Genomic DNA, 9360 nt, shown 5'->3' on the forward strand with positions numbered 1-9360 from the left:
CTTCTGCAGCATCTGGAGCTCCTCTTCTGCAGCATCTGGAGCTCCTCTTCCCCCTCTTCTTCACTGACCCTGCTGTTTGCAGGAATTTTTCTCACACTTTTTTTTCCTTACTACTGCCACACTATGGCATTTGTGCCCTTTCTTAAATACACTTTCACAGAGGTGCCACCAGCTTTGCTGATGGGCTTAGCTTTTGCCAGCAGTAGGTCTGCTGCAGAGCTGGCTGGACTTGGCTGTGTCCAGCATGGGATAACCCATTATCTCTTCTGACAGGGGCTTCTGCCAGCCATCTGCTGCCAAAAACATGGACATAGACACCAATATAGAGTAAGAAGCTTGGCCTTGCTAAATGACATCCCCTGCTCTTCCATTGTCAAGAAATCCAAACTACTTGTTGAGGGGGAAGAGAAAGAAACAGAGAAGGCCTTGACACTCTGCAAGCACTGCTTAGCAATAGCAAAAACATGGCAGTGTTATTAACACTGTTTTGGCCACCAATGCAAAGCACCATAGAGGCTGCTATGAGGAAAGTTAACCCATCCTAACCAGACCCACTACAGTCTTCATCCTTATTCCATAGCTTTTCCAACATGCTCAGGACCCATACTGGCTGATACACCTAAGTGTGCACATTCAATATGTACACAGTTGCCCCATTCCTATATGTTGTTGCATTTCTATGCCCCACTCAAACCTTTCCATTCTCTCTCTCAGCCACCAAATCCCCTCTTACCAACAATTACAACTTGTATTACATACTTAAATCATCTTTACTTCCAACAGTCATGTTTATACACCCTCATTAACCACTATCCCCTGTTCCTAGACATACACTGATATTATTCACCCATTGCAGCATGCCCCCACCACCCCAGCAAGTGTCCATAAGACCAGCCAATGACTTGGGCCCCATCTGTCAAGGTGATCACTCAGGACAGGTGAAGTAGCGTGCTGGATCCTTGACTGCCAAGACCGGATTGGATTGGATCACTGTTGCACTCATCCCATTCCTCATGAGGATTGCCCTCTGTTGGTTTGAGTGGTTGCTGCTGCCTTGCTTCCTAGAACATACAACTCAGATAATGGATTATTTTCCTGCAAGGTCAGACCTCCTTGAGGTACACACCAGCTCTCCCATCCTTCTGCATTTCCCACTAAGTGTGCTCAGGTCTTTGAGCAAAGACAATCATCTCATAAATGGGCTTGGTTTTTCCCAAGGGAGGAGCAGCCAACACTGCCTTCCCCAGCCACCTCCCTGTGTGCACTGTGGGGACCTTATTTCCTCCCACAGTATGTACAGGCTTTGTTTGGGCAGGTCGAGGATGGTTAGCAGATCCTCTGGTGTCTACCAGCTGAGTGGCATCTGCTAAACTGATGACCTGTCCAATATGACGTAGAACAGCATCACTGTGACTTTGGTCTGTTCTTTCAGCACCCTTGGATGAAGCCCCTCCCGCCTCATGGACTGGTAAGAGTTGAGTTTGTTCAAGTGACTCCTGGCTTGATCCCTACCCACTGCTGGTTGTTCTCCATGGGTTCTGCCTCAAAGTGCAAGGGCCTGGGAGACCCTCCTGAGGGATACCGAGCCAAAGACAACATAGAGTATCTCAGACCTATTTACACCTGCCCTTGCTAAATTCTGCAGTGGCCCCACTTTACTTTGTTTCTTCTTTAATTCTAACTTTAGTAGTAAGAGCTCATCTTGCTGCCATTGTTTTCCCATGACAGAGTCAACTGAATAGCCACATGGACCATTGCAGGAGGCTGTCTGTAAAGACCAGCTGTACTGACCTCTGCTCAGTGCTCAGTACTGTGCTCTGTTCCCAGTAAGACCTGTGCCACTGATCCTGAGAAATCCACAGGTTGCTTAAAGAAGATATTGTCATCTTCCCTGCCCTGACTGCACTTTCCTTATGTCCTGCCACAATATCACCCTCAATGGCCTTGCCTCTGACCCTCACTCACAAGTGCCCAGCCAACCTGTTGCCCATCCCATAGTGAAGTTCCATACTTCCCAGCAGCTGCATCAAACAGACGATGAGTGTCTCCTGAAGCGCCTGTATCCATCCTGCACATCCCCTGAGTTGTGCAAGCTGTCCCACCACACCTCAACAGTTATTCCATCAATGTCACACTTCTGTGATGGCACACGGGGCTCCAGCTCCTCCTGTCTGTGCCCAAAGCTGAGGGCACTGGTGTGCATTTGGGCTGCAGCACCTCAGCTGTGACACTGGGGCCAACCTCAGACTTGTCACAGAGAAAGCTGGTACCAAATCCCAAGACGCCGTAATTGTAAAGGCTTTGCTTCATAGCAGAGATGTGCTCGGAAGGGATGGCAGATGGCAATGTAAAAGGTTATATGAGATGTAGATGATGAGAAAGATGACATGAGGTGCCCACAGAGTGAGCAAACCCTGCTTTCACCAAATCCAGAGGGAAGGAGGCCTGGGCTGCATAGCCCTGGTGGGAGACCATGAGACATTAGAGTCAGTGGGGCTCTAATAAAGAAAGGTGGTGGAGAAGAGAAAGGGACAAACTTAGCTCTCCCTGTGCAAAATAATTCCATTGGGGCAAAAGAATACTTCTATAGGCTGCCCTGAACATACTGAGTAGGGACAGGTTTTATTGTCCTAAATGTAGGCATCTGCTGTCATTTCAGTTTGCCAAGGGAATTTCCCACACTGTTCAGAGCCAGGCATCATTGTGAAGGAAACAAGGCAGCAAATGTGCAGAAGAGAGAGGCCTAGTCTGTGCCACGTTCACTGGACACCCTGGGGAAGCTGCCCCAGGAAAATTGTCGCAGACCAGTTCCACTCACCAGCCATTTCCATCTCTGACTATATACTCCAGACCATGAGACCAATGAGAGACCATTGCCACATGTTCACCTCCATCCTCCTCCAGGCTCACTGATACCCAACTCCACAGCCATTATTAACAGAAAGGAAAACAGTTTCCTACTGACACTCATTACACACCGAGTCCCATAGCTCTTGCCACAGCTGGACTCCCAGCCAAGCCTGTTTTCAGACAGCTCCAGCTAGATCAGGTGCTCATGACCTTGTCTCGACAAATATTGTAAATCTCCATTGATTGAGATCCCACCATGTGGCCTGGGTCCTTGGTGCAGTGTTTGGTTCTGAGGGATTTCTCAAAATCCCTGCTCTCTCAGCCTTTCCTTGTCCATAACATGCTCCAGGCCCCAACCATCCTTCTGGCCTCTGCAGGACTCGCTCCAGTCTGTCAGGCTCTTGCTTGTGGTGGGGAGTCCCATACTGGACACAGCAGTCCTGATGTGGCCCTGTGGTAGGTTAACTTCAACCAGCAGCCAGACACCCACCCAGCTGCTCAGTCACTCCCCCTGCTCGACATGGCAAAGGGAGAACATAAGACGCAATAGCTCCTGGCTCAAAATAAAGACAGGGAGATCACTTACTAACTACTGTCACTGGCAAAGAAGAGTTGACTTGGGGAAGATAAATTTAATTTATTGTCAATTAAATAGATTTGGGTAGAGAGAAATTATAACACAAATATTAAAGAACATTTCCCCACCCCACTTCTTCTTCCCAGGTTCAGATTACTCCTTGATTCCCAATTCTTCTACCCACCCTAACCCTGACAGGCGCAGGGGGGATGGGAAATGGGAAAGTTCAGTAAGTGTATAACAGTCCATCTCTGCCTCTCCTCTTCTTCACTCTTCTCCCCTGTTCCAGCGTGGGCCCTCGCCACATGATCCCACTGTATTTCTGGTCAAGGCTATGTGTTTTTCACTTCTTTCTCTCTTACTTTTCTCCTTTATACTCACAGAACAGTTGAGGTTGGAAGGGACCTCTGGAGATCATCTAGTCCAGCCCCCAAGTAAGGCAGGGTCAGCTAGACCAGGTTGCTGAGGACCTTGTCTCGGTGGGTTTTGATCACATCCATTGATGGAGAGTCCACAACCTCCCTGGGCAACCTCTTCCAGTGTTTGACCATCCTCACAATTAAAGACTCTTTCCTTGGGTTCAGATTGCATTTCATGTGGTTTTAGCTGTGTCCATCACCCCTTGTCTTGTCACTGGGAACTACTGAGAGAAGTTTGGCTCCCTTGTCTTCATGTCCTCCCATCAGGTATTTATATACTTTAATAAGGTCCCTCTGAGCCTTTTCTTCTCTAGACTGAACAGTCCCAGATTTCCCAGCCTCTCCTCCTATGGAAGATGCTGCAGTCCCTTAAACCATCTGTGGCCTCACCAGTGCTGAGGATAGGGGAAGGATCACCTCCCTCCATCTGCTAGCAGTGTTTTTCCTAATGCAGCCCACAAGGCTGTTGGCCTTTGCTGTGGGAGTGCATTTATGGCTCATGCTCAACTTCTTGTCCTTGGGGACCCTAAGGTTCTTCTCTGCAGAGTTGCTCTCTAGCCAGTCAGCCCCCACAATAATGTCCACAGTGTGGTCAGATCACAGGCTTTCCTTCCCCAGGGGCACTCCTGGCAGCAGATTGTCCTTCTTGGAGATGGGCTTCACCTCTGTCACAGGCCCCGCAGTGCTGCAGAGTCACCTGAGACAGCAAAGCCCTCTCCTGCCAGGGCTGCATAGCCCAGGTCTGTTTCTCTCTGGCCTTGGGGACTGCAGCTTTTGCTGCCTCTGTGGGAACCTCATTCATCAGTGTGCTGATGACCACGGTGAGGCAGGCTGTCCCCCTGCAGCCCATGGAGGTCCATGGTGGAGCAGATATCCACCTGCAGCCCATGGAGGACCCCACATCGGAGCAGTTGGATACCCAAAGGAGGCTGTGACCCTGTGGGAAGCCTGTGCTGGAGCAGGCTCCTAACAGAACCTGTGGACCTGTGGAGAGAGAAGCCCACATTGGAGCAGGTTTTCTGGCAGGACTTGTGACCCCGTGGGGGACCCATGCTGGAGCAGTGTGCTTCTGAAGGACTGCAGCCCGTGGAAAGGACCCATGCTGGAGCAGTTCGTGAAGAAGTGCAGTCTGTGGGAAGGACCCACATTGGAGAAGTTCATGGAGAACTGTCTCCCATGGGAGGGATCCCACACTGGAGCAGCGGAAGAGTGAGGAGTCCTCCCCCCTGAGGAGCAAGGAGCAGCAGAGACAACGCGTGATGAACTGACCCCAACCCCCATTGCCCATCTGTCTACGATGTTGGCGGGGAGGAGGTAGAGAAAATCAGTAGCAAGGTTGAGACCAGGAAGGAGGAAGGGGTGGGGGGAAGGTGTTTTAAGATTTGGGTTTATTTCTCATTACCCTGCTCTGGTTTGATTGGTAATAAATTAATTTACCCCAAGTCAAGTCTGTTTTGCCCATGATGGTGTCGTGGTTGAACCCCAACAAGCAACTAAGCACCACACAGCCGCTCACACACTCCCCCCCATCCAGTGGGGTGGGGGAGAAAATCAGGAAAAGAAGTAAAACTCGTGGGTTGAGATAAGAACAGTTTAATAGAACAGAAAAGAAGAAACTAATAATGATAATGATAACACTAATAAAATGACAACAGTAATAATAAAAGGATTGGAATGTACAAATGATGCGCAGTGCAATTGCTCACCACCCACCAATCGACACCCAGCGAGTCCCTGAGCGGCGATCCCCCGTCCCCACTCCCCCCAGTTCCTAAACTAGATGGGACGTCACATGGTATGGAATACCCCGTTGGCCACTTTGGGTCAGCTGCCCTGGCTGTGTCCCCTCCCAACTTCTTGTGCCCCTCCAGCTTTCTTGCTGGCTGGGCATGAGAAGCTGAAAAATCCTTGACTTTAGTCTAAACACTACTTAGCAACAACTGAAAACATCAGTGTTATCAACATTCTTCACATACTGAACTCAAAACATAGCACTGTACCAGCTACTAGGAAGACAATTAACTCTATCACAGCTGAAACCAGGACAGATGGTTAATTAATGAGTGATGTCTCCCTGTCCTTATCTCGACCCACAAGCCTTTTGCTATATTTTCTCTCCCCTGTCCAGCTGAGTGGGGGAGTGATAGAGTGGCTTTGGTGGGCACCTGGTGTCCAGCCAGGGTCAAACCACCTCTGCATAACAAAATGGCCCTCCAAGCACTAGACCACAACCGATGTACACATTCCCTCACTTCACCCAGTCACCTTCTCTTTCAGGCACCCAGAAATGCAATCCAAGAGGCCATGCTCTTCATCTAAAGTGAAGCTGAGCAGCCTTTAGCTCCCCAGCTCATCCTCTGGACCTTTTGGAAAGATCCATGTAACATTTCCTTTGTGCCATTTGTCAGGGAGAGAGACAATAAGGTGGACTGGAACATGTTTGCTTTACATCCTTGAGGAGAAAAGTGGATGCCACTTACCTCAACTTTAGCAAGACTTTTGACACGGTGTGCCTCAATATCCTTGTATCCAATTTAGAGCATTACAGTCTGGAGAGGTAGACAGGTAGGTGGGTAAAACATCAGTTGGATGAGTGGGCTGAGGGAGTAGCAGTGAAGGGATCATACCCTACCCAGAGGCCAGTGAAAGTGGGGCAGCACAGGGGTCTCTTCTGGGCCTGGTGCAGTTTATAAGGTGCTTCTTTATAAGGTGACCTGGAGGATGCAACCTTCATCACATTTGTCAATGACACGAAATTGGGAGGACCAGGGATTCCTTAGGGAAGCCATTCAGAGAATCCCTGGCAGGTGGGAAGACTGTCATGTCAGAAACCCAATGGAATTCACCAAAAACTAGCACAAGGTCCTGCACCTGGGATAGCCAGCCCACTGCAGTGACATGTGCTGGGGACCATCTGGCCAGGGTATGATTCTGTGCTAAAGATCCTGGTGGTCCTGGGGGATAGTGTCCGTTTGTGTGGCACTTACCATTTTCCTGGGATGACTGCCACAATAATAATAATGTAGGAGACTAGCAATATTAGATAAACAATTTCCAATTAAATCAATCTCACTGTTAAAACACAATATGAAAATGCACACTGCAAAGCAGCATGAAAAAAATGCAGAGAAAAATGGTAATGCATGATTTTCAGAATAATTTGCTTTGTGGTTTTTACATGCCTGTTTAGTGGTTTGTCATAGTCCTTACCAAACAGTCGTGTAAGGAACCAGCTTTGCCAAGGACCTTCCTTGCAACACTCTCCTTGGGATACCTAGTTTGTGACAGCAAAAATGGGAATGCCATGGAAAGGAAAATGAGGAATGAGAGTAGATGGATGGTATTCCGTGTGTGTGCATGTGTAGGTAGGGAGAGCCCTGGACCATTTCATGAATGTCAGGCCAGGATCCTGCTGAGAGATGCTGGTGGTCCTGCAGGATAACTCAGCCCCGGATTGTCTTCTTTCTTCAAGTGCTCTGTCTGTGAGAAGCCTGAAAAAGGTGGCATATGTTGGAAAAGCAGGGCGTGTGGTACCAAGTACTTGCTTTTTTTTACCCTGATAGGAGAGGAGGATTTGTGGCCTGTCACAGACTGCAAGTTTCCTCTCTAGTGTCAGCAAGTGGGAATTTTGGTCCCTCCAGGGCAATATCGTAGGTTGAGACCTATGAAGACACTGCAACAACTCAGCTAGGTGGGAAGCCTGAAACCATACTGAGGGACAAAACTTAGCTGCTAGAAGAAGCATTAGAAACTGGCAGTGAAGTTTGTCATGAACAGGTCCAGTGAGGAACCCGCTATGTTGTGCTCATCTCTGAGGAGATGCAAAGCCCACAGCTGAATACTAAGCAAAAAGGGGGAAAAAAGGAGGAGGAAGAAAAAACCAAGCAGCATCGTTTGGAGGAAAGCACGTATTTTTCACTCTCGTGTAGAATACAGGAAGTTGGTTTCAAAAGTTTTGTTGTTGTCATTACCTCTTTGATAGGAGTAGTTCATGCTGCTGCAGGAGAATCACAATTAAAACTGATGACGGTGTGAGGGTAGCGTCCATGATAGGAGGCAGCGCATTCCCCTCTCTCTGTGTTGGCTTGCAGAGCCTCGCTCCTCACTGAGGGGGGCGGGCTGCCACACTGCTCTGAGCATGGAGGCGGGTGATTTTGATGCTGAAGGTCATGCCCAGCTCCTCTTTCATGTGCCACAGGTCTGTGACTAGCTGATGAGTGTAGCTGCCCATTATGTATATGCAACGGGAGAGAAGAGGGCTGTTTTGCTGTGGCTCTACAAAAGCTGTGGACAAGAAGACCCAATGACAGAGGAGCGATAGCTCTGATAAGCCAGACCTCTACGCAGTGTCTAATGTTAGTGTTTATCTGACCAGTGAGTAACTGGAAGTGTTGTCAAATGGCAGATAAAACCCTAAAAACGTGAACTGTGACCATCCTTTTACCATTCGTTGCAAGTAACCATGGGGCTAGGGATGCAAGAAGTCCGTTTTTGTTTCCCTGTTGTTCAGTTCAAGAGTGAAATCAGGAATAACTTTAAGTGAGAATCAAATGGACTCCAAGCCTGTAGATGAAACTAAATACAGGGATGGAGACTCTGACCTTGCCTATCCACAAAATAGCAGTGATTTAGAGATCAGTTTATGAACTTCTTACTTGCATCTATTTAATTTCATTCAGTAACTGATGTGTGCAGCATTCCCTTTCTAGCACACCTGGGTGGAAGAAGATGTTATCATGCCAGTTCAGGCACTCATGCAGCAGCAGGAAGTCATGAACAGAATAGATGTTGTTTTCTTCCTTCACTTCCTCTAGATGAACATCTGAAGTAAGGCAGAGGGGCATCCTTCCACACTATCATTGTCTGTATTTCTCTTTCTTCAGCCTGTTTCCATTGTACTTTAATTTTGTGCAGAAGTGATGGCTTGCCCATGACACCTGACTGACGGTTGTTCCCTCATTTGGCCCTTGTCATGGCAGGAGCAGGCATACTGTGGTTGCTTTACTCGCCACGTTAGGCTATCAACCAGCATTTGTTGATCATTTGTGTGCTTGTAGATTTGAAGTTGTCATTCTTTCCATTTGCCACAGTTCTCTTTCTTTCTTCTTTGTTGTTGTTGCTGTTGTTTGGGTTTTTTGTGTTTTTTTTTTTAAAGCTTCTGGAACAGGACACAGCCCTTGCTATACTTTAAGTAATCCTCTCTGCACCCTTCCCAAAATTTATCATGGCTATTATTCAAGAAAGCAAAGAAGGGGTCGATGAACAACACTGAGACAGAAAGAGTTAAGTCCTGTCAGTTTATATTTCATGGATGGCATTTTTTAAAATTCCTAATTAAATACCGCAACCTTTTCTCATTTCAGTTCTTGGAGATAGTTTTGCTGTAGCCCAATGTAAATTTATTGTTCTCAGGCAAGAGAGGAGCCCTTCTGGTAGGAGAATTGTGTGGGTGGTGTAACACATAGAGATTCCAGCCGACCTTCCTGTTATTTAGATGCCAGAGTCTGTGATCAG

Source organism: Haliaeetus albicilla, chromosome 29 (genome assembly GCF_947461875.1).
Source record: "Haliaeetus albicilla chromosome 29, bHalAlb1.1, whole genome shotgun sequence".
NCBI classification, from domain to species: domain Eukaryota; kingdom Metazoa; phylum Chordata; class Aves; order Accipitriformes; family Accipitridae; genus Haliaeetus; species Haliaeetus albicilla.